This window comes from Eubalaena glacialis, chromosome 6, assembly GCF_028564815.1.
Source record: "Eubalaena glacialis isolate mEubGla1 chromosome 6, mEubGla1.1.hap2.+ XY, whole genome shotgun sequence".
Taxonomy (NCBI): Eukaryota; Metazoa; Chordata; class Mammalia; order Artiodactyla; family Balaenidae; genus Eubalaena; species Eubalaena glacialis.
This window is the reverse complement of record NC_083721.1, coordinates 50,962,188-50,989,105: the sequence shown is the minus strand read 5'-3', so window position 1 is coordinate 50,989,105 and position 26,918 is coordinate 50,962,188.

Below are 26,918 nucleotides of genomic sequence, written 5' to 3'. Positions count from 1 at the left end.
CATCTTGCTTATTGTTTCCTTTGTTGTGCAAAAACTTTAAGCTTCATTAGGTTCCATTTATTTATTTTTGTTTTTATTTCCATTTCTCCTTCACTTGGCATAACATATTTTATATATTTCTGCTACTAAGTTAAATGAAATAATATAAGTGAGATACTTCTCACTGTGTTTAATGCATAATAATTGCCAATATTAGTTCCTTTCCTTCCTTCTGAGCTACGAATAGTCATTCTTCATTTTTTCTCTTCTGCAGGGAAGACTGCTGTGGATTACTTTCACTACATATTACCAATAATGCCACAATTAAGGGACTTTGCAGTTCAAGACTGATAAGGCAAAAGAGGAAGTAGGGAAATTTCGGCAAACAAAGTTGGGGTGCCAGCCATGGATATTGAAAGCCAGGCAAAGAATGGGCTTTAGCAAGCCAGGGAGGTAAGAGCTTGCAGGAGTGTGAAGATAGAATGAAGGAAAGAAAGGTCCTTTGTGAATGCCTGGAACAGGCTGACTTTACTTGTAAGGAAGCATGCCAGTTATGTTTAAGTGGTCAGAAAATGGGTGAATAGTCCCTGCATCTTCTTCACTGATATATCCCCATGTCATAGCCTAGGGCCAGGCACATAGAAGCTCAAAAGTGCTATTACACAATTATAAATAACGTATCCTTCAGAGAGAGACAAGCTGTTAAACTGAGGTGCAATCAAAGCCATTCTGAGGAAAGAATTACAGAGCCCAGGGGTAATGGCTCTACCTGACCTCATGTTGTATGGAGAATCCAAGTGTGGCAGGGTCTTGGAGGTAACTCTCCTTTAAACAACATGAACATAATCAGAGAAGGGTGGCCATGGCTTTATTGCTGGAGGGGAGAGAGGAAGGAAAACAAAGGAAGAAAAATGGATAATTATGTTTTACTAACAAGATTGTTCCATAATAGACTCATGGTAAAGAAGTACAAAGCCAGCAGAGGCCTCTTTCTGAAGGGTACCAGTAATAATAATTCAGACCTAATGCGGTTTAAACCCCTGGAGCATTTTTCTCTATTTCAAGCCTACTTCCATCTTTGCCATGGTATTATCCTTTTAAGTTTGAATTATTGGCCTAAGCCTGATGTCTACCCCTTCTTTCTGGCAAAAGTCACAGTCTAGCCATTTGAGCTCAGAGTCAATGGCTCACTGAGCCAATTAATGAATGATTCATTTATTTCTTCCAACTCCTGATAAGGGTGGAAATCCATCCAGTAGTCATTTATAGAAATACCACAAAATTTTTCAAAACATCAGTCAAAGTTCCAATGCCCCTAAAGAACAATACTTCTCAAAGTGCTTGTCCAACTCCCTGGTAAACCTCTGAGGTTTACCATAGGCAGCTATGGAAACAAAATTCTGACAATGGAGAAAGGCTGGAAATGAAGAACCTGCCTATTTCTGATTCACACTGTGTTTGTAGATTCTTACCATCAGGTAAGGACTGATGGGGTCCAAGCACCAGTGACTGGGATGAATGGTGGGAGGGTTTAGGGCTATGTGAATATGAGACAGAGCATACTCAGGAAGAAAATTTTCTGGCTTCGATTAGACATGACTCTATTGGAGAGGGTGCTGGCAACTGTGGAACTACCCTAGGATTTGGCGTTATGAACCTCCTCAATAAAAAGTATTTTATCGGACTTCCCCGGTGGTGCAGTGGTTGAGAATCTGCCTGCCAATGCAGGGGACACAGGTTCAATCCCTGGTCTGGGAAGATCTCACATGTCGCAGAGCACCTAAGATCGTGTGCCACAATTTCTGAGCCTGCATTCTAGAGCTCACGAGCCACAACTACTGAAGCCCATGCGCCTAGAGCCCGTGCTTCGCAACAAGAGAAGCCACCGCAATGAGAAGCCCGCGCAACGCAACGAAGAGTAGCCCCACTCGCCGCAACTAGACAAAGCCAGTGTGCAGCAATGAAGACCCAACACAGCCAAAAAATAAATAAATTAAAAAAAAAAACTTCATCAAAAAAAAAAAGTATTTTATCATCCTGTAATCATTCTTCTCTTCACCTTGACACTCCTCCACACCTCATTACACACACACACACACACACACACACCAAGGTTTGCACAAGGCTCGGTGGTTTGTGACCACCTAGAGGGGTGGGATAGGGAGGGTGGGAGGGAGGGAGACGCAAGAGGAAAGAGATATGGGAACATATGTATATGTATAACTGATTCACTTTGTTATAAAGCAGAAACTAACACATCATTGTAAAGCAATTATACTCCAATAAAGATGTTAAAAAAACAAAAAAAAAACACGAAAATCTAGCACTGAAGCTGACAGCAAGTTAAGAGAGGCAATCAAAACAAAGTGGAAAAATGTCTTAGGAGCAAATAACACAGTATGCTTGGATGAACTTGCCTTATGTAGACTTTTCCGAAATATATATTTTTCAGACAGATGTTTTTGTTCTCACGTTCAGTAATGCAGGAAAAAAATAGGAAGAGATAAAAATGGCTTGCAGGGCGAGGACACAGGGCTAGGAAATGTGGGTGGATCAGATGCACATCTTGTATAACCAAACCTCAACAGAAACCATACTTGTTTTCCACCTGACAGAGTCTCCAATTCCCTGCACACCCACCAAACTGAGACATAAATTAGATGCCACACTAATTTTCTGATTAAATTCATGAGTGATAAACGATTTGAACATACTTTTGGATCTGCTAGTTTTTCACCATGATGGATAAAATTATTTATTTCCCTTTGGTGAGCTAAAGACATCCAGCTACTTAACAGCCTCTCCTGACTCTAATTCCATAAACATTCATTGTAAGTCTTATTTTAAAAGCTCTAGTGTTTTCCTTCCCCAACCAAGCTATAAAATTTGGATTTGTCTTATTCAATGCATCCCCTCATCTCATTACCATATCCTGTTCATATAAATAGTACAAATAAAAATTTAAAAGGAAGGGAGCATTATATTCATGGCTTAGACTTGTGTAAGTTTTTATTTAAACATAGTTAATTAATAAGTATTAAACTTGAATATGCTATGCCTTTCTTATGTTAACAAACATAATTCTTTTTAAAACTCTGTGTAAGCAATTAAATAGTTTATGTGGCAGCTTCTATACCAAGTTCTAATTATTCTGTATGAAGATAGGCAATGTAATAATTAACCACCTTCAATTCCTGAACAGGAAATAGCAAGTTCTTTGTTCCATTAGTAGGGATTTGACAATCATTAAACACCTTAACTTCTTGTTCCATAAGTAGTGATAAAATTGGTAATCTTTAAAGAGCTGAGACATAGATATTTTGCCTAAGATTATGAGTAGAATCATTTTTAAGATAAGCATTAAAATATGTGGAGTATTTAAAGATTTTAATCAAGCAAAACCCTAGACTACCATGTACAGGATATGAAATATCCAGTGAAATATTTGCTGGTGAACAAGCACACTTAATGATACGTTTTATTCCTATTTAGTTGATGAAACAAAATCTGAGAAATCCAAAGTAAAACCTCCCCCCGCAAAGTGGGGCCTATATCATACAGACTCTCAGATAATATTTCCCTTTTCGCAGTGTGGGAAAGAATGAAAAAAAAAAAAACTAAAAAGACACACTTACTTAATCTTTTTATCATAAGCAAGACAGCAGGCATCAGGGCCTAAATTCCTTTAAAAAAAATCCATCTAACTAGCAAAATTTAGGTTGCTCCATTCACATTTAATACATTCTCTTGAATCAATCTTTATTTCCATCAACCTTTTATCATCAGCATTAGTTAGGACCCTTGTGGCAAGTGACAGACCCAGGTTAAACTAACTCAAAGGAAAACAGGTAAATTTATTGGTCAACATCAGCAATGGCACTGAACCAACAAACCACAAGAAATATACAGATGCTAGAACAAAGTCAGATTGTTGACTACAATAAGGAGTTTCCTCCCTCTCTCTCTGTCTCTCTCAATCTGTGTGTCTCTCTCAATCTCTCCCTCTGTCTCTGTCTCTCTCTGTCTCTCTCTCTCTGAATACTGGCTCAATTATTTTTCTTCCTTACTACACATGGTAGAAAACATAGGTACCAAATATTCCCATGTTTACATGTCTTACAAATACCATTACAGAGACTGAATTGTTATTTTTAAGACTAAAAATTCCTAAGATTGCCCTAAGCCCACACCTTTGCAAATTAACTATCCTCTAATTATCTTATTTCAATTGTGCTGTGGGTTTCTTATTATGATCTTAACTGATATAAGCATGCAAACAACAATCACCATATACTTCAGAAACAGCAATGCCAAATTCAACAAAGATAATAACTTGTACCTGAGACAAGCACAGTTAATAGAACAAGTAAAACAGGATTTTTAAATATATCCTTGAAGACTTATACAAGAATATTGCAATCTTTCAAAAAATTAAGTAGAGGGGACTTTTGCTTCCAGATATAATAAAGTACCTGGATTGATTAATACTAATCAATCCCTCATAACATGAATAATTACAAAGCTGAACAAAATGTATGAGAACCCTATTTTTAGGCACTGGATGACAGGCAGTGCAATACTATAAACCTTGAGGGAAGAGAAAGCCCATGAGATGAGCCCCACAGTCACCCCAGTTCTCAGCCTGGAGAAAATTTCCTGACTTTACTGACTTTTTTCCACATTTTTCCACTGTGTCTGACTTTGGCACAGTGAGCTGGAATTCAGAGAGGATATGGAGGTCCTAAGGAGCTGAGGAGGTAGATATCAGGGTTTAGGGGAGCTGGAGCAGCTGGAATCTGAGGGCATCAGACAGGAAGAAGCTGTGGAGGGGATGGACAGAAGTCTGCATGAGGGTTCAGGCAAGCCCTTCATTAAAGGCTTGGCTGCAAATGTGCAAGGTGAGACTTCATCAGACTTACCAGAAAACAGCTGGTATAGGGTTCAGAGCTCAACATTAGTTGTCGAACAGTGCTGCAAGTTGCAGTCTTGTCCATATAGACAGTAGAGATCACAGATCTATAAAACACTAGGGGTATCCTGCGAATCCAGTTGAGACATCACAATGTTTAGTACAGACTTCTCTAGATCGGCCCAATAAAATGAAAAACCAAGCCCTGAACAAAAAAAAACCTCAGGGTATATATAATTTGGAGGAATTTGAATCCTTGAAAGTTGCAGTATCTTGGGAAATACTTTATGCTTTTGTCAGATCTACATTAACCAACTGACAACTATGCTTATACAAATTCAAGGTGTTTAATTAATAATTAACTTTTTTACTAGCACAAAATTAAGACACTTAGAAGGAGATGACAGAATCCATATTCTCTACAGTGTATTATCCAAAATGTAGTATATAATAATAAATTATATGATATACAAAGAAATAGGAAAATGTGATCCATAGACACAAAAGAAAGCAATCAATAGAAACCAGTCCTTTGAAAGGCTTATTGTTGACTTTAGCAAACAAAGATGTTAAACAAACTATTGTAAATAAATTCTAAGAACTCAAGAAAAATAGAGGCAAAGAATTAAAGGAAAATATGGTAATAATAAGTAAACTAAAAGAGGTCCTTAGCAGAAAAATGAAAATTTAAAATAATAAAAGAATCAAATGGAAATTCTAGAGCTGAAAAGTAATGAAATGAAAATCACTGAAAGGGCTTATCAACAGAGGGGAGAAGGACTCAGTAAATCTGATGATCAATAGATATTATCCAATAGATATTATCCAATCTGAAGAATAGTAAGAAGACTGAAGAAAACTGAAGAGAGCAATAGTGACCTGTTGGATGATAGAAAAATGGTCTTAACATGTATGTAACCTGAGCCCTAGAAGCAGAAGAGATAGTGAATGTAACAAAGAAGTATTTGAGGAAATAATGGTCAATTTTTTCCCAGTTTTGATGCAAAACATTGATTTATGTACACATAAACTCAACAAGCCCCAAATAGGATAAATGCAAAGAAAATATCTAAGAATATCATACTCAAACTACTAAAAAAGAAAATATAAAGAGAAACTCTTGAAAAATAGAAAAAAGAGACCCATTACATACATGAAGCAAACAATGAACTGATAGCTAACAATGATATGAATTATAACTGATTTCTTATGAGAAATAATGGAAACCAGAAGATAATAGAACATTTTTAAAGTGCAAAAAGAAAAATAAAACAGAAAACACTGTCAACCCAGAATTCTGATCCAGTGAAAATATCCTTCAAAAATAAGAATGAAATATAGACATGTTGAAATAAATTAAATCTGACAGAATTCATTACCAGCAGGACTTCACAAAAAAGTGAAAAAACAGAGATGTTCTTCAGAATAAAGGAAAACAATGCAAGGTGGAAACTCATATCTATTGGAAGGTATAAAGAACACTGGAAATGGTAGATAAAGAGGTAAAATAAACTACTACTTTTTTTATCTGGTCATAACTTTCTTAAAAGACATCTGACTCTAAGGCAAAATTAATAACATTGTAAGGTGGTATTTATAACATGTGTTGAAGAAAACAATGTGAAAGTAACAGTACAAAAATGGATATGTGGGTAAATGAAATTAAACTATTATAAGTTTTTACATTTATCAAGAAGGAAATGGAAGGTGGAAAGTATCAGATGTGAAATGAAAAGTGGGAAGTAGAAATTTATGCAATATTAACTTTACATAGATTTTCATAAGTTAGGTTGCATGCTGTTAGGCCTAGAGCAACAATAACAGCAACAACAACAACAACAAGTTAATTAATTAATTAACTTAAAAAATGAATAGAAATAGATGAAATAAAATTTAATGCTAAAAAAAAATTGAATTAGTCTCAAAGAAGGAGGAAAGGAATACAGAGAAATAAAAAGGCAAAAGAAATAAATGGAGAAGAAATATCAAAAGGAAAAAGGCAACCTACTGAATGGGAGAATATATTTACAAATCATATATCCAATAAGGGGTTAATATCCAAAATAGATAAAGAACACATACAACTCAAAATCAAAAACAAAAAAACCCAATTAAATGGGCATAGGATATGAACAGAGAATTTTCCAAAGAAGACACAGAGATGGTCAACAGGTACATGAAGAGATGCTCAACATCACTAGTAACCAGGGAAATGCAAATCAAAAACACAATGAGATATCACCTCACACCTCATAGAATAACTATTCTCTAAAACACAAGAAAGAACAAATGCTGGAGAGGATGTGGAGAAAAGGGAACTCTCATACACTACTAGTGACACTATAAATTGGTGCAGCCACTGTTCTATGAAAAACAGTATGAAGATTCCTCAAGAAATTAAGAATAAAACTATCATATGACCCAGCTACCCCACTTTTGGGTATTTATCTGAAGCACACAAAAACACTAATTCAAAAAAAAAAATACATGCACCCCTATGTTCATTGCAGCATTATTTACAATAGCCAAGATATGGAAACAACCTAAGTGTTCACTGATGGATGAATGGATAAAGAAGATGTGGTATATTATATATACACATATATATACACATATATACTATATATATATATGTATAATATATAGACAGACACACGCATAATGGAATGTTACTTAGTCATAAAAAAAGAATGAAATCTTGCTATTTGCAACAACATGGATGGACCCTGAAGGTATTAGGCTAAGTGAAATAAGTCAGACAGAGAAAAACGAATACTTTATGATGTCACTTATATATGGAACCTAAAAAAGCAAAACAAATGAGCAAACAAAATAAAAGAAAAACAAACTCACAGATACAGAGAACTTAGTGGTTACTAGAGGGGAAGTGGGTTGAGGGTGGTAAAATGGGTGAAGTGTGTCAATTGTATAATGATGGATGGTAACTAGAGTTATGGTGGTGATAATTGTAGTGTATACAGACACTGAATTATGATGCCGTACACATGAAACGTATTTTTTTAAAAAATAGCAAAATGGTAGCCATAAACCCAATCACATTAAGGACTATTACATTAAATGTAAATTGATTAAACAATTCAATTAACAGACAGAGATGCCAGTCTGGATAAAGAGGAAGACCCAACAGAATAGTGGCTCCATATGAAGGACTTTATAGAAAAAGACATAGAAAAAAACAGGTATATAGACTGAAATTTAAAAGATGAGGGGGGAAAGCATATTGTAAAAATACTAAGCTTAAGAAAACTGTAATGGCTATATTAATAAGAGTAAAAGAGTATTACAAGAGATAAAGAAGGATATTTGATGATGATTTAAAAAAGACAATTTATAAGGAAGACAGAATCCTAAAATTATATGGATCTAGTAAAAGAATGTCCAAGTCAGTAGAACAAAAATAGAAAAAACTAAAGGCAGAAGTAAACAAATCACAAATCACTGGAAATTTTTAAACATCCTAAGAGTAATGGATAGAAAAAAAAATTTTTAATTAAATCACTAAGTATATAGATTGTCCAAACAACACTATCTATAAACCTGTCCTAATTTACATTTATAGGACACTACATCCAATATCTCCAGAATATAGAGTGCTTATGGAACATTCACCAAGACAGTCCATCCACAGACAATAAAATCAGTCTCAAAACATTTCAAAAGGTTTAAGTCATAGAGTATGTTCTGTGATTATTAAAATGAGATACCTAAAGAAAACAATGAGATATGTAGAAAACCACCTCAATTATTCAAAACATAATTAATACACTTCTAAATAACCCTAAAATCACAGCAGTAATCACAAGGGAAATTAAATAAAATTTCAAATTGAGGGATAATGGAAACACAACAGAACTAAAGCAGTATTTAGAAGGCAATTTATAGTTTTAAAAGTCTCTATTAGAAAAGACAGATTTAAAATGACTTAATATTTCACATTAAGAAGGCAGAAAAACAAGCAAATTGAAATCAAATTAGGTCCTACTTGTTTATTTTTGTTTTTATTTCCATTACTCTAGGAGATGGATCCAAGAAAAAAAAAAAATGGCTGTTATTTATGTCAAAGAGCGTTCTACCTATGTTTTCCTCTACGAGTTTTATACCACACAGGCTTAAATTTAGGTCTTTAATCTATTTTGAGTTTATTTTTGTATATGGTGTTAGAGAATTGTTCCAATTTTATTCTTTTACATGTAGCTGTCCACTTTTCAGAACACCACTTTTTGAAGAGACTATCTTTTCTCCATTGTATATTCTTGCCTCCTTTGTCATAGATTAATTGACCAAAGGTGCATGGGTTTATTTCTGGGCTTTCTCTCCTGTTCCATTGATCTATATTTCTGTTTCTGTGCCAGTACCATACTGTTCTGATTACTGTTGCTTTGTAATATAGTCTGAAGTCAGGGAGCCTGATTCCTCCAGCACCGTTCTTCTTTCTCAAGATCGCTTTGCCTATTCGGGGTCTTTTCTGTTTCCATACAAATTTAAAAAAATTTTGTTCTGCTTCTGTGGAAAATCGCCATTGGTAATTTGATACAAATTTCATTGAATCTGTAGGTTGCCTTGGATAGTACAGTCATTTTCACAATATCGATTTTTCCAATCCAAGAACATAGTATACCTTTCCATCTTTTTGTGTCATCTTCAACTTCTTTCATCAGCATCTTATAATTTTCAGAGTACAGTCTTTTGCCTCCTTAGGTAGGTTTATTCCTAGGTATTTTATTCTTTTTAATGCGATGGATATTTGCATCTATGTTCATCAGTGATGTTGCCTGTAATTTTCTTTTTTGTGATATCTTTGTCTGCTTTTGGTATCAGGGTGATGGTGGCCTCATAGAATGAATTCAGAAGTGTTTCTTCCTCTGCAATTTTTTGCAATAGTTTCAGAAGGATAGGTGTTAACTCTTCTCTAAATGTTTGGTAAAATTCACCTGTGAAGCCATCTGGTCCTGGACTTTTCTTTTATTGGGAGTTATTAAATTACTGATTCAATTTCAGTACTGGTAATTGGTCTGTTCACATTTTCTGTTTCTTCCTGGTTCAGTCTTGGGAGATGGCACCTGTCTAAGAATTTGTCCATTTCTTCTAGGTTGTCCATTTTATTGGCATAGAGTTGCTGGTAGTAGTCCCTTATGATCCTTTTTCTTTTTGTGGTGCCGGATGTAACTTCTCCTTTTTCATTTCTCACTTTGTTGATTTGGGTCCTCTCCCTTATTTTATTGATGAGTCTGGCTAAAAGTTTATCAATTTTGTTTATCTTTTCCAAGAACCAGCTTTTAGCTTCATTGACATTTTCTATTATTTTTTTTTAGTCTCTATTTCATCTATTCCTGCTCTGATCTTTATGATTTCTTTCCTTCTACTAACTTTGGATTTTGTTACTCTTCTTTCTCTAATTGCTCTAAGCATAATGTTAGGTTGCCCAAGACAAGGATGCCAACTCTTGCCACTTCTATTCAACACAGTTTTGGAAGTCCTAGCCACAACAATCAGAGAAGAAAAAGAAATAAAAGGAATACAAATTGGAAAAGAAGTAAAACTTTCACTGTTTGCAGATGACATGAGGCTATACACAGAAAATCCTAAAGTTGCCACCAGAAAACTACTAGAGCTAATCAATGAATTTGGAAAAGTTGATGGACACAAAATTAAAATACAGAAATTTGTTGCATTTCTATACACTAACAATGAAATATCAGAAAGAGAAATTAAGGAAATAATTGCATTTATCATCACACCAAAAAGAATAAAATACCTAGAAATAAACCTACATAAGGAGGCAAAAGACCTGTACTCTGAAAACTATAAGATGTGGATGAAAGAAATTGAAGACCCCACACCCACAAACAGATGGAAAGATATACCATGTTCTTGGATTAGAAGAAACAATACTGTGAAAATGACTATACTATCCAAGGCAAGCTACAGACTCAATGGAATTCCCATCAAATTACCAACCACATTTTTCACAGAACTAGAACAAAAAATTTTTAAATTTGTATGAAAACACAAAAGACCCAAAATATCCAAAGCAATCTTGAGAAAGAAGAATGGGGTTGGTGGAATCAGGCTCCTTGACTTCAGATTATATTTCAAAGCTACAGTAATCAAAACAGTATGGTACTGGCATAAAAACAGAAATATAGATCAATGGAACAGGATAGAAAGCCCAGAAGTAAACCCATGCACCTATGGTCTGTTAATCTATGACAAAGGAGGCAAAAATATACAATGGAGAAAAGAGAATCTCTTCAAAAAGTGGTGTTGGGAAAACTGGACAGCTACATGTAAAAGAATGAAATTAGAGCATTCTCTAACACCATATACAAAAATAAAGTCAAAATGGATTAAAAACCTAAATATAAGCCCATATACTATAAAACTCCTAGAGGAAAACATAGGCAGAACACTCTTTGACATAAATCACAGCAATATTTTTTTGGATCTGTCTCCCAGAGTAATGGAAATAAAAACAAAAATAAACAAATGGGACCTAATTAAACTTAAAAGCTTTTGTGCAGCAAAGGAAACCACAGTCAAAATGAAAAGACAACCTAAAGAATGGGAGAAAATATTTGCAAATGCTGCTACTGACAAGGGATTCACTTCTAAAATATACAAACAGCTCATACAGCTTAATATATATTAAAAAAAAATCAAAAAATAGGCAGATGACCTAAATAGACATTTCTCCAAAGAAGGCATACAAATGGCCAAAAGGCACATGAAACGATGCTCAACATCACTAATTATTAGAGAAATACAAATCAAAATCCGAATGCGGTATCAGCTCATAGTAGTCAGAATGGCCATCATTAAAAAGTCTACAGGGGCTTCCCTGGTGGCGCAGTGGTTGAGAATCTGCCTGCTAATGCAGGGGACACGGGTTCACGCCCTGGTCTGGGAAGATCCCACATGCCGCGGAGCGACTGGGCCCGTGAGCCACAACTACTGAGCCTGTGTGTCTGGAGCCTGTGCTCCGCAACAAGAGAGGCCACGATGGTGAGAGGCCCACGCACCACGATGAAGAGTGGCCCCCACTTGCCGCAACTAGAGAAAGCCCTAGCACAGAAACGAAGACCCAACATAGCAATCAATCAATCAATAAATAAATCTTCAAAAAAAAAAAAAAGTCTACAAATAATAAATTCTGGAGAGGATGTGGAGGAAAAGGAACCCTCCTACACTGTTGGTGGGAATGTAAATTGGTGCAGCCACTATGGAGAACAGTATGGAGGTTCCTTAAAAAAATAAAAATATAGTTACCATATGATCCTGCAATCCCATTCCTGGGCATATATCTGGAGAAAACTCTAATTCAAAAAGATACATGTGCCCCATTGTTCACTGCAGCACTATTTACAATAGCCAACACATGGAAGCAACTTAAATGTCCAATGACAGATGAATGAATAAAGAAGATATGGTATATATACACAATGGAATATTAGTCATAAAAAAGAATAAAATAATGCCATTTGCAGCAACATGAATGGACCTAGAGATTATCATATTTAGTGAAGTAAGTCAGACACAGAAAGACAAATATCATAACTTATATGTGAAATCTTAAAAATATGATATAAATGAGCTTATTTACAAAACAGAAATAGACTCACAGATATAGAAAACAAACTTATGGTTACCAGAGGGGATAGCAAGGCAGTGGGGAGGAGAGAAATTAGGATTTGGGGATTAACATATACACACTAGTATATTAAAAAATAGATAATCAACAATGACCTACTATATAGCACAGGGAATTATAATAACCTATAATGGAAAAGAATCTGAAAAAGAATATATATATATATATATATATATATGAATCACTTTGCTGTACACCTGGTGCTAATTTAACACTGTAAATTAACTATACTTCAATTCTTTTTAATGGTTGAAAAAAAGAAAAGGAAGATCTGACTGCTCATAACTAAAAAGACTTCGAGTTCTGTCTGAGCATTGTTTAAAAGGAAAACATGTTTTCCTTTTAAACACATGTTCATGTGTAGATGAACATTGTCTGCGAGTACAATCAAAAAGGAAGGGTTGGCAATGATATTTTTAAAGAGTTAGAGGGTACTCAACACTGGAGGCCACTGAACACATGTGATAAGAATTTTTGTTCAGGAATCTTCCATCAAAGGCCAGTAGGGTGCCATAAAGACAGATACCCCTAACATAACTGGCTGGGACACTTAAGAGAAATAACAGAACTTGCAACAGGAGAGAGCTGGCAAGGATTGTTCTCACATATGGAACCAGAATCATGTTTCAGGATGAGGCAGAAATGCAGTGTGCCAGATAATATATTTGGGGAGCCATTATTCATTCCTCACTGCCCTCAATAAGCACATGATAAAAAGTAGATGTGATGTTAAAGGTGATGTTTAAATTACATCATTTCACTTCAGACCCCTTAAATTTTGTTGTCACATCAGTTAAAACATGTGAAAATCGGAGCAGGAAAAGAGAGTACCCTGAAATCTTAAGGTGCAAATTCGATCTGAAGCCCTTCTATATGCCCAGGGACCTCTCCTTCCTATGGATGACCTAATGAAAATGCTTAGGCTTTTGACAAGACAAAGCCCAGAGTAACTCCTGTCCAGATGTCTGATCTTGGACAAGTTATTCTATCTCTCTGAGTTTCTTAATCTACAAAGTGGGTGTGAAAACACTTATCACTGTCAGCTTTTTGTAAAGATAGAGATCATATATACAGTACAAATTTTCAATTAAACAAGTGATTTTCCATAAAAAAAAATTACAGAACTATTTGACAAAATTCAAAACCCACTGTTAGTAAACCTCAAAGCCTAAAGGTAAAAAGAAACTTTCTACTTTTCTTCTTTTTCTTGCTTAATAAACAGCATCTTCTAAAAAAAAAAAAACCACTAACATAATACTATAGTGAAAGACTAAATGTTTCCCTTCAGATTGGGAACAAAGGCAAGATCATCACTTTTATTGTATTGGAGGCCCTAGCTAGGTAATAAGGCAAGAAAAAAGAAGGCATACATATTGAAAAACAAAAGGTAAAAAAAGTTTCTATTTATAGACATCATAATTATCTATACAGAAAATTCTTTTTTAAAAATCTCAAAAATACTGCAACAATAAATTTAGAAAGCTTGCAGTATAAAAGGTCAATGTAAAAATCAATTATGACTTTCCAAGATGCTGGAGGAGTAGGAGGACATGGAGTTCATCTTTCCCCACAAACACATCAAGAATACATCTACAAATGGAAAAATTCTCACAGAGCACCTGCTTGAACACTAGCAGAGATCTCAGACACGTAAAAGGACAAGAAAGACCCCCACATAACTGGGTAGGATGAAAGAAAGAAGAAGGGAAAAGGAAGAGAAAAGGACGCAGGATGGGATCTGCACCCCGGCAGAAAGCTGAAGGTGAGGAGAGGTTCCCACACCTAGGAAAGCTCCCTTACTGGCGGGGAGATCAGCTGGGACAGAAGGGGAGCTTTGGGGGCTCAGCGAGCCCAGCAACTGATCTGTGGCAGGCAGGACAGAGTGAGATACACACAGATGGTCCATGCCACAGCCCTGCACACCCTAGCCTGAGACAGGTGGCCACTGGTGCATACGGGGGCTGGGAGATGGAAAATGGGGTTTGGAGAGCAGACCCGGGAAGGGGACTGCTGTTGGCTGTGAGGAGACAGCCTGAGGGGACGGGAGTGAGGAGCTCCGCAACCGGGAATGCTTGTGGAGGAAGCCCAGACCGCCACACAGGCGAAGCGCCATTGTTGAATGACGTGCAAAGGGTGGGGCCAGTGCAGCCTCTCCCCTCACGTGCCAGCCCCTGCCTCCACAGGCACTAAGGAGGGCTCCCACTGGAGCCGGCTGGCGCGCCCCTGCCATCACCTCTGCTGTCCCCTTCCCTTGCCTGGGCAACCCACTTGCCCTGATTACCGTGATCACCCCAATCGCTGCCTCACAGGCTCACACATTCCAATTTCTACCCCAGCACCTTCCCGCCTGGCAGCCTGCTCCCCTCTGATAGCCCCCTTGGCTCCTTCCTATCTGACAGGCTCATGTGCTCTGGCAACCTCTAGAGCAGACTCCATTGGGAGGAACACACACAGAGGTGGGGCTGAAACCACAGCTGAGCCCCAGGGGCCATGTGACTAAGGAAGAAGAGCTGAAATCTCTCCATGCAGCTGTGCAAACCACGGAGTTAAACCTCCGCTGACGGCTTCCTAAATTCAGCACCTGCGAAACATCCAAAAGGACAAGTGCTCCTACAGCTGGAACGGGTCTGGCTTTAGCAGATGTGAGCTTTGTGGGCACGTACACATGGGGGTTGCGCCAGGCCAGAGTCTGAGCTGTCTCCATAGCCTCCACAGCAGGTTCAGATACACAATCCTGGGACCTGACCTCAGTGGATCTGCACTGGTGGCATGGTGAAAACAACACCTGAGAGTTACCAGGGCCAATTGCCAGCATGCCCATGGTTAAGCTGGGATCGAGAGCAGTGTCAACAACACTGTACTTTGTGAGCCTGCACAATGGGTGAAAGGGGACACAACAGAGCACATTCACGGGTAAACAGCTCCAGAGGAGGAACACTCAGTGGCTTCTCTCCCAGTGGGAGTGCTCCAGTCCCACCTACCTTGTACCAATGATCAGAAACACAGCTAAGAAACAGATCTCTACTCCCACAATTAGGGAGCAGACCCCACCCCTGACAGGGCAGTGACAACCACAGAGCGAAGGAGAGGTCCCACTCAATATCCAGGGCAGGCTCTGGTCACCACAACACCAGTCAAACCCCGTATCAAGGGGATAATAGCACAAGCCTCTTGACCAACCTCAACCACCAGGGGGCAGACACCAGAAGCAAGAGGAACTATAATCCCGCAGCCTGTGGAAAGGAAACCACAACACAGTAAGTTAGACAAAATGAGAAGACAAAGATATATGATGCAGATGAGGAGCAAGCTAGAAACCTACAAGAACAACTAAATGAAGAGGAGACAGGCAATCTACCTGAAAAATAATTCAGACTAATGATAGTAAAGATGACCCAAGATCTCAGAAAAAGAATGGAAGCACAGATCAAGAAGATATAAGAAGTGTTTAACAAAGACCTAGATGAACTAAAGAACAAAGAGAGATGAACAATACAATAACTGAAATGAAAAATACACTAGAAGGAATTAATAGCAGAATAACTGAGGCAGAAGAATGGATAAGTGAGCTGGAAGACAGAATGGTGGAAATCACTGCTGTGGAACAGAATAAAGAAAAAAGAATGAAAAGAAATGAGGACAATCTCAGAGACCTTTGGGACAATATTAAATGTATCAACATTTGAATTATACGGGAAGGAGAAGGAGGAGGAGGAGGAGGAGGAGGAGGGGGAGGGGAAGGGGAGGGAGGAGGAGGGGGAGGGGAGGGGGGAGGAGGAAGGGGAAGGGAGGGGAGGGATGGAGGAGGAGGAGGAGGAGTAACTGCTCCAACCAAAAGACAAAGACTGAATGAACGGATACAAAAACAAGATGCATATATATGTTGCCTACAAGAGACCTACCTTGGACCTAGGGACACATAAAGACTGGAGTGAGGGGATGGAAAAAGATGCTCCATGCAAATGGAAATCAAAAGAAAGTCAGAGTAGCAATTCTCATATCAGACAAAATAGACTTTAAAATAAAGACTATTACAAGAGTCAAGGAACGACACTACATAATGATCAAGGGATCAGTCCAAGAAGAAGATATAACAATTGTAAATATTTATACACCCAACATAGGAGCACCTCAATACATAAGGCAAATGCTAACAGCCATAAAGGGGGAATCGACAGTAACACAATAACAGTGGGGTACTTTAACACCCCACTAACACCAATGCACAGATCATCCAGACAGAAAATTAATAAGGAAACACAAGCTTTAAATGACACATTAGACCAGACAGACTTAATTGATATTTATAGGACATGCCATCTGCAAGCAGCAGAACACTTTCTTCTCAAGTGCACATGGAACATTATCCAGGATAGATCACATCTTGGGTCACATAACAAGCCTCAGTTAATTTAAAAAAACTGAAATCATACCAAGCATCTTTTCTGACCACAATGCTATGAGATCAGAAATTAATTACAAGATAAAAAACTGTAAAAACACAAACACATAGAAGCTAAACAATATGTTACTAAATAACCAACGGATCACTGAAGAAATCAAAGAGGAAATCAAAAAATACCTAGAGACAAATAACAACAAAAACACGACAACCCAAAAACCTATGGGACGCAGCAAAAGCAGTTCTAAGAGGGAAATTTATAACAATACAATCTTACTTCAAGAAAGAAAAAAAATCTCAAATAAACAACATAACCTTACACCTAAAGCAACTAGAGAAAGAACAAACAAAACCCAGTTAGTAGGAGGAAAGAAATCATAAAGATCAGAGCAGAAATAAATGAAATAGAGGTGAAGAAAACAATAGGAAAGATCAATGACACTAAAAGCTGGTTCTTTGAAAAGATAAACAAAATTGATAAACCTTCAGCCATACTCAACAAGAAAAAAAGGGAAAGGACTCAAATCAATAAAATTAGAAATGAAAAAGGAGAAGTTACAACTGACACCGCAGAAACACAAAGGATCATAAGAGACTACTACAAGCACCTATATCCCAATAAAATGGACAACCTAGAAGAAATGGACAAACTATTAGAAAGGTACAACCTTCCAAGACTAAACAAGGAAGAAATAGAAAATATAAACAGACCAATCACAAGTAATGAAATTGAAACTGTGATTAAAAATCTTCCAACAAGCAAAAGTCCAGGACCAGATGGCTTCACAGGTGATTTCTATCAAACATTTAGAGAAGAGTTAACACCTACCCTTCAGAAACTCTTCCAAAAAATTGCAGAGGAAGGAACACTCCCAAACTCATCGTACGAGGCCACCATCACCCTGATACCAAATCCAAACAAAGATATCACAAAAAAGAAAAATTACAGGCCAACATCACTGATGAACACAGACACAAAAATCCTCAACAAAATACTAGCAAACTGAATCCAACAACACATTAAAAGGATCATGCCAAGATCAAGTGGGACTTATCCCAGGGATGCAAGGATTTTTCAATATCCACAAATCAATCAGTGTGATATACCACATCAACAAATTGAAAACTAAAAACCATATGATCATCTCAATAGATGCAGAAGAAACTTTTGACAAAATTCAACACCCATTTATCATAATAACTCTCCAGAAAGTGGGCATAGAGGGAGCCTACCTCAACATAATAAAGGTCATATATGACAAACCCACAGCAAACAACATTCTCAATGGTGAAAAACTGAAAGCATTTCTTCTAAGATCAGGAACAAGACAAGGATGTCCACTCTTGCCACTCTTATTCAACATAGTTTTTGAAGTCCTAGTCACAGCAATCAGAGAAGAAAAAGAAATAAAATGAATCCAAATTGGAAAAGAAGAAGTAAAACTGTCACTGTTTGCAGATGACATGGTACTGTACATAGAAAATCCTCAAGTTGCTACCAGAAAACTACAAGAGCTTATCAATGAATTTGGTAAAGTTGCAGGGTACAAAATTAATACACAGAAATCTCTTGCATTCCTTTACACTAACAATGAAATATCCGTAAGTGAAATCAAGGAAACAATCCCATTTACCATCACATCAAAAGAATAAAATACCTAGGAATAAACCTACCTAAGGAGGTAAGAGACCTGTACTCAGAAAACTATAAGATACTGATGGAAGAAATCAAAGACAACACAAACAGATGGAGAGATATATCATGTTCCTGAATTGGAAGAATCAATATTGTGAAAATGACTATACTACTCCAAGTAATCTACAGATACAATGCAATCCATATCAAATTACCAATGGCATTTTTCACAGAATTAGAACAAAAAGTTTTACAATTTGTATGGAAACACGAAAGACCACGAATAGTCAAAGCAATCTTGAGAAAGAAAAATGGAGCGGGTGGAATCAGGCTCCCTGACTTCAGATTATATTACAAAGCTACAGTAATCAAATCAGTATGGTACTGGCACAAAAACTGACATAGATCAATGGAACAGGATAGAAAGTTCAGAGATAAACTCACACACCTATGGTCTAAAACAAAGGAGGCAAGAATATACAATGGAGAAAGACAGTCTCTTCAATAGTGGTGCTAGGAAAACTGGACAGCTACATGTAAAAGAATGAAATTAGAACACTCCCTAACACCATACAAAAAAATAAACTCAAAATGGATTAAAGACCTAAATGTAAGACCGGATTGTATAAAAATGTTTTAGAGGAAAACATAGGCAGAACACTCTGACATAAATCACAGCAAGATCTTTTTCCATCCGCCTCCTAGGGTAATGAAAATAAAATAAACAAATGGGACCTAATTAAACTTCAAAGCTTTTGCACAGCAAAGGAAACCACAAACAAAATGAAAAGACAACCCTCTGAATCGGAGAATATATTTGAAAATGAAGCAACCAACAAGGTATTAATCTCCAAAATACACAAACAGCTCATGCAGCTCATGCAGCTCATGCAGCTCAATATCAAAAAAACAAACAACCCAAATAAAAAATGGGTGGAAGATCTAAATAGATATTTCTCCAAAGAAGACATACAGTTAAAAAGCACATGAAAAGATGTTCAACATCACTAATTATTAGAGAAATGCAAATCAAAACTACAATGAGATATCACCTCACACCAGGCAGAATGGCCATCATAAAGAAATCTACAAACAACAAATGCTGGAGAGGGTGTGGAGAAAAGGGAACCCTCTTGCACTGTTGGTGGGAATGTAAATTGGTGCAGCCACTATGGAGAACAGTATGGAGGTTCCCTAAAAAACTAAAAAGAGAGCTACCATATGATCCAGCAATCCCCCTCCTGGGCATCTATCCAAAGAAAACCATAATTCAAAAAGATACATTCACCCCAATGTTCATTGCAGCACTATTTACCATAGCCAGGACCTGGAAGCAACCTAAATGTACATTAACAGAGGAAGATGTGGTACATATATACAGTGGAATATAACTGGGCCATAAAAAAGAACAAAATAATGCCATTTGCAGCAACATGGATGGACCTAGAGATTGTCATACTGAGTGAAGTAAGTCAGACAGAGAAAGACAAGTATATGATATCGTTTATATGTGGAATGTTTTTAAAAGGTACAAATGAACTAATCTACAAAACAGAAATAGAGTTACAGATGTAGATAACAAACTTATGGTTACCAGGAGGTAAGCAGGGGAGGGATAAATTGGAAGATTGGTATTGACATATATACACTACTATGTATAAAATAGATAACTAATGAGAACCTACTGTATAGCACAGGGAACTCTATTCAATACTCTGTAATGGCCTATATGGGAAAAGAATCTGAGAAATAGTGAATATATGTATAACTGATTCACTTTGCTGTACATCTGAAACTAATACAACATTGTAAATCAACTATACTCTAATAAAAATTAAAAATATATATAAACGTATAAACAAAAACAAAAAAACAATTTTATTCTATAGATCAGCAATTAACATTTGGAATTTAAAATCTGAAAAACAATATCATCAAAATATGAAATATTTGGGGCCATTCCTTTTAATTGAACTATAGATTCAACACAATCCCAAATATAATCCTAATAGGCTCCTTTGGCAGACATTGACAAGTCTATTCTAAAATTTTTATAGAACACAGAGACTTAGAATAGAAATAAACAGTTTTGAAAAAGAACAAAGTTGAATGACTTATTGGACTTAGTTGACAAAGCTACAGTAATCAGGGAGTGGTTTTAGCATGAAGGTAAGCATACAGATCAAAAAAATACAGTGTCCAATAACAGACCTACACATATAAATCAATTTATTTCAACGAAGGTGCCAACATAATTTAATAAAATTAAGATACTATTAGGAAAATTATATTCATCATTTTCCAAGCAGCAGCAGCTGGAGATGGGAGGTAGAAGAACCCCTCTTACAGACTGACAGATTCTGCCATAAGGACTAAAATAACTGCCAAGAGGTCACAGATAATTGGGCAAGACTGAGATTAGTTTTGCAATTGCCAGCCTTCCTGCACTTGATTCAACTCACTGGGTCACTCTTTCCCTATATCTGATTTAAAGTAGCATATTAAAGTTTTTCCAACTGACTTGTAGATAACTAGCAGCCAAACTGCAGTTATGTTTTTAAAAATACATATATGGGATGAGCAACATAAAAAGAGGGAGAAATTCTTTTTTTTTTAATCAAATGGATTTAGGTTTCAGTAATCTACTTCCTTGTTTGATAATTGAACTTCCTAGAAGAAAAAAAAATAATGTATCCATTCATTAGATCTAACCTGCCTCAGTTATGAGTGAAGGCCCCTTAACAGAAAATTGATTTCTGTTTTATATGATAAATAAGTCCATCTATATATAGAACATATACTTTTGTCAAATACATTATCTCTAATCTAAGTTATTTTTAATTGCACAAGCTCATTTTGGTAAAATCATTTCTTAATGAGATTTAGCTTGATCTGAGTAAGAAAAAAAAAATAACTGTATAAATGCCTCATTTGTTCCTGCTCATTTGAATAACAGCCAAAGTAATACTGTCTCAAAGAGATGTTTTTTCCAAATGTGGTTTATGCAGTAATAAGTTATTGATGTTAACATTTCCAGTCATTATTACTACAAAGCTAAATATCACCAAAATCCATTCATTTCTATTTGACACATAGGATATGGGCAAGGTTGGGAGGCCCTACATTGACCATATTACATTTCCCTTTATCTCCTCATCAAGTCCATGCAGTTTAATTTTCGTTGCATCAGACTTTGATAGTGTGTCAATTTTTTAAATGCTCTTCTTCCCAAATTACTAAAATACAAAAATAGTAACAAAGAAGGAAAGTTATGTTATTACTGACTGCTTTTTAAATACAAAGGCTGTTATTGCTGGCAGATGGATTTTTGTTCTGAAGAGCTTCATCTTCCTCTTCTTTCTCCTGCCAACACAAAATTAAGCTTTGGTAATTAAATATTTCAGTGAATTTGAATTGTGAAAAAAGCCAATTTGGACCTTAGACCATTTAGCATTTACTGCCCATGAGAGATAAAGGTAGATGCTTTAGTCTGAACTATGTTAACTGTCTACAAAGCAATTTCAAGAGACAATTCTAAATCCTCCAATGTAATTCGTGCCCTATGGATCAGGCAGGAATTCCCTGCTGTATTTATTTATACTATTTCACCAAATACGTAAGCAAAAGCCTTGAACATTTTCATTTTTATTCTCCCCTTTAACCAATTTTATAGGGATCAAATTGAATTTAGTATTCACTGTTCCCATTATTTTACTTTTGTTTTTTTTAGAAATGGGCAGACTATCATGGAGTAGGGAGAAAAAGAAGTACAATGCATAGGAATATATGGAATCCATTGTATATAAAATTTTTTGCATACTGTTGAAATTGAGACATTTTTGAATCGTGTCTCCTGGCTTGCTCTGCCATTACCATGATCACATAAGGGAGATGAGTCATCATTAATGTAACTAACTATTCAAGTGCTAAGGGTGGCAGTAAAGACCTTCAAAGAAAAGGACTCAACTACTGGAGTCACTAAACTTCAAGATTCAAATAACACAAATATGCATTGGCAGAGTAATGTGTACATCACACAGTAGTTTGTACCTTTCTACTGGATTACACCAGCCATTACTTCATATGAATTTCCTAACTAGAGGGAACACATTGTAAGAGAAGGCCAGTGGAAATCACATATGTATTTCAGAAAAAAATTCTACCCCAGAGCTTGCTTTTTAAAACGACAAACTAGGACTTCCCTGGTGGTGCAGTGGTTAAGCCAGTGCAGGGGACACGGGTTCAAGCCCTGGTCCAGGAAGATCCCACATGCCGCAGAGCAACCAAGCCCGTGCGCCACGACTACTGAGCCTACGCTCTAGAGCCCACGAGCCACAACTACTGAAGCCCACGCGCCTAGAGCCTGTGCTCCACAACAAGAGAAGACACCGCAATGAGAAGCCCACGCACCACAACGAAGAGTAGCCCCCGCTCCCCGCAACTAGAGAAAGCCTGCGCGCAGCAACGATGACCCTATGCATCCAAAAATAAATAAATAAATTTATTTAAAAAATAAAATGACAAACTACCAGAATCTGAAATCTGTCCTTGCCATGATGATAGAAACCACCACGCTGAGATGCTGAAGGGTTCTTCTGTACCGGTGAGCCAATCCCTTCAGTTGCCAGTCTTTATAAATGTCTTCTTCTCTCCTCTAATCTGTCTCTGATTCTGCCATCTAGTAAAACTGGAATTGTGCCTGGTTGTGACTGCAGTGGGCTTGCTGGGCATTTGAGAAAGCCCTCCCAATTTGAGAGTTCCCTATTACCACCTGGAAGAGAACATTACTAATTATAGGTTGCTTATTATAAAGTATATTTTTTCTCCCAGAATTTAATTATCAAAATTGCTTAATCAGCAACCAATATATGATTGTAGTTTTATCTTTTATAGCACAATTGAGAGCTCTGGGAATCCATGGATCCTGATGCTTCAAAAGGTTTTGTAAATAGCACCACCTAGGGACTAGGCCACATGCATCATGTCAAGTCCGGAGAGTTCCTTCAAGGCTGCTCTTTGTTGTACCCAGTATTGGGGTACATTGCTTAATCAATCCTGTGTTACAACGTGGAACTGCTGCTTTTGGCGCTGGGGTCGGGGAGGGCAGCAAGGATCACCTTCTTATAGGTTAAGAATGAGAAAGCAGCCTTGTCAGAGCAGGAATACACAGCTATTTGGTACCAGGAGTTAGAATTTGGATACCAGCTGTTTACAGGGACTGAGAAAGCTGGCTGCCCAACTCCTGGAAGCCTCATGGCCTGTAGGATGCTGTCAAGAGTCCATGGGAAGCTGAGTTCAGATGCAGTCCCTTCCACCAGGAGAGGGGAAATAGGCTCTGGTGTCCCTGCTGCCTTATTGTCCAGGTAACCCACACTGAGCCCACAGGGACCCCTTTCAGAAGCTCTGCTCACAGAATGCACCACATTCTGGTCAGAAGAACAGTCCTAATAAAAGCATTTTATTATGTGGTTTGCGGAAATAAGGCAACAAAGCTCATGTTAATTTCATTTCAAGAGTTGGTTCCAAGACTTACTCATGACTAAACCTTCAATGATAAAAGCAACATTCTGGTAATCCCCAAAACAGACAGGTCCTCAACTACAAATGTTTTACCATCAAAATAATACTGACTTACTATCTGCAGTATTTACAAAACACAGCAGAAAAATCCATTAAAAGATAATTCTGTCCCCCAAAATACATCCCATTAAATTCTTTAAGAAACGTTGACTACTTTAGAGCAACATGTACTCATTTGAGTTGCCCTTTTGATTCAAGGACCAGAATACTACTTATTAGCAAACTCTTTGCCAGCACCACAGTTGTGACTTAGTCATTTTTTGTTTCATTGTAATTTTCTATTTCTATACTAGTATATGGGTGTCTTTTCACCATTGACAGCTTGAGCAAAGAAAGATGAATTATTTTAGATATGCAGGAATTCTATGTGGGTATATTGCGTACCCTTTACTGACATCAGGCAGATTGGAAGATTACTGGTGTAAATGATTTTATGTTTCTCAACACTCATGCATAAGTTCTATTTTATACACATCCATAAGGGAATTTTAAGTCCTACAGGTATTTCCTTTTCCGTGAAAATAATCAATCTAGTAAGGAAATAATTACCACCTAGTCAATTTCTTTTATAAATCTGAAATTGAATTGATAATGTTTTCCAAAGTAAGCATGTATGTCTCATGTCACAAAAAAAGGCAAATCATGTCTTTCAAATGGACACATCCGATTTTGAAATAGTATGTGCAAAATCTTTCAGAGAGGTAATACAGAAAAAGAGTGTCATCATATTAGAGTTTATGATGGACAGACAGCCACATTACAAACTATAAATGAATTATAAATGCATTCTATGTTTGAACGCTTCTGCTCTTAAACCAGCATGTTTCTGTGTCAACACACTGCAGCACAAGGCAGTGCTACATTGATGCAACTGTCTGTTAATGTTCTCAGATTTACTGAGGCATCCTATTACTAGAGTGATTAGATTTCATGTACGTGATGCCATGGTGTCAGCAATGTTGATGTTGGCTCAGAAGCCATTCAAATTAGCATTGCTCATAGCATTTTTTATATAGTAAGATGTTACTCATAATGGCAATACTGAAGAAAATACTTCTTCCATAGATGACATACAACACCCCCAACTGTCAGAGAAATGATTAAGCAGAATATAAAGGCAGCATTTGGAAAACAAAGGGATGAAGCATCAGGAATTCTGCATGAAACATTAGGAATTATGCAATCATTTACAAAAGTTTGTTCCAAAATTCTTACATCTTTATTGCAATTTTAGGCTGTGTTTACGTTACAAAGACATAACTCCTGTGTATGTGTTTTTTTTTTTTAACATCTTTATTAGAATATAATTACTTTACAATGTTGTGTTAGTTTCTGCTGTATAACAAAGTGAATCAGCTATATGTATATATATATCCCCATATCCCCTCCCTCTTGCGTCTCCCTTCCACCCTCTTGCCTTTTGGGAAGTCTGAGGTCTTCTGCCAGCGTTCAGCAGGTGTTCTGTAGGAGTTGTTCCACATGCAGATGTATTTTTGATGTATTTGTGGGGAGGAAGGTGATCTCCATGTCTTACTCTTCCGCCATCTTTACAGTGCCCCCGTGTTGTTTTATAGAGGCTTCTTTCAGACATTTACATTAGGAATTCAGTTTTGAAATAAAAGTCATTCCCAAATTAGGCCGATGTTGTTTATTAAAATGAAATTCATGCCCAAACCTCCAAATGGCTCTGGTGGTAATTAACCAAAATCAAGTACTGGAATATTGCAAGTTTTTAAAACCAAGCTGACAATTAATTTTTAAAAGGAGACAGTCACCTACTATAGATCAAATTTTAATGCATTTACTTAGTCTGCCATCATTTCAAGAGCTTTGTCACAAATCCTATTTTCCTAGTAAAGGAGAACAGTATCACATTAAAAGAAATCTCTTTAGCATGATATTTCTTTGCTGAAACATGTACTCAGTTGAGCTTATTTACATTAGCTCTTCACTTCCAAATGCTCATTGCATTTTATAATATAATCTAATTTTAGTAATCACAGTGTCTCTGTAACACTGGTGTAACACTGGTGGGAACTGGCATTCCCATTTTCCAGCTGAGTAATTGGGGAAAAAAAAGGTAACCCTTTTCTAGGGTCACTCAAATGAGAACGAGCCTAAATACCTAAACAGAATTCATGGCCAAAACACCTGCAAGTCCTAGAACACATCACGTGACTCCTTTGAGTTTTTCTTTCATGAACTGTGTGTGAACAAAATCCCACCATTACATAGCACTTAAAGTTTACAGAAAACTTCAACATATATCATTACACATAATCCTCACAACTGTGTGAAGGTGGGTATTTTTATACCATTTTGCTCATGAGAAAAAAATGGAAGCTTGAAAGAGATAAATTGACTTCTCTAGGGTCAAAGATATGACAATTGGCAGAGCTGGGCTAGGAGGTCAATTGGATTTCAAAAACAGCATTCTTTCCTCTTCCCCATGACTAGAGTTGCCTTGTCCTGAGTCTTTGCTGTCTCTGCCTGTAAAAGCATATTTTACACTTCAAGATCTATCTCAATACCACCTACCACACAAAGCTCCTAATGTTCCAACGTTCCCACAAGAAATCTGTATAAATATCTTACATACAATAATAAGATGTGGCTTATCTCTTTTTCTAGAATGAAGCAGTAAAATGAAAGAACGGTGAGCCTTGCATATAGCACTTGTTCAAAGGACATAGATTGAACAAATGGATGAATTAATGAATGGAATCATTAACCAAGGGAAAGA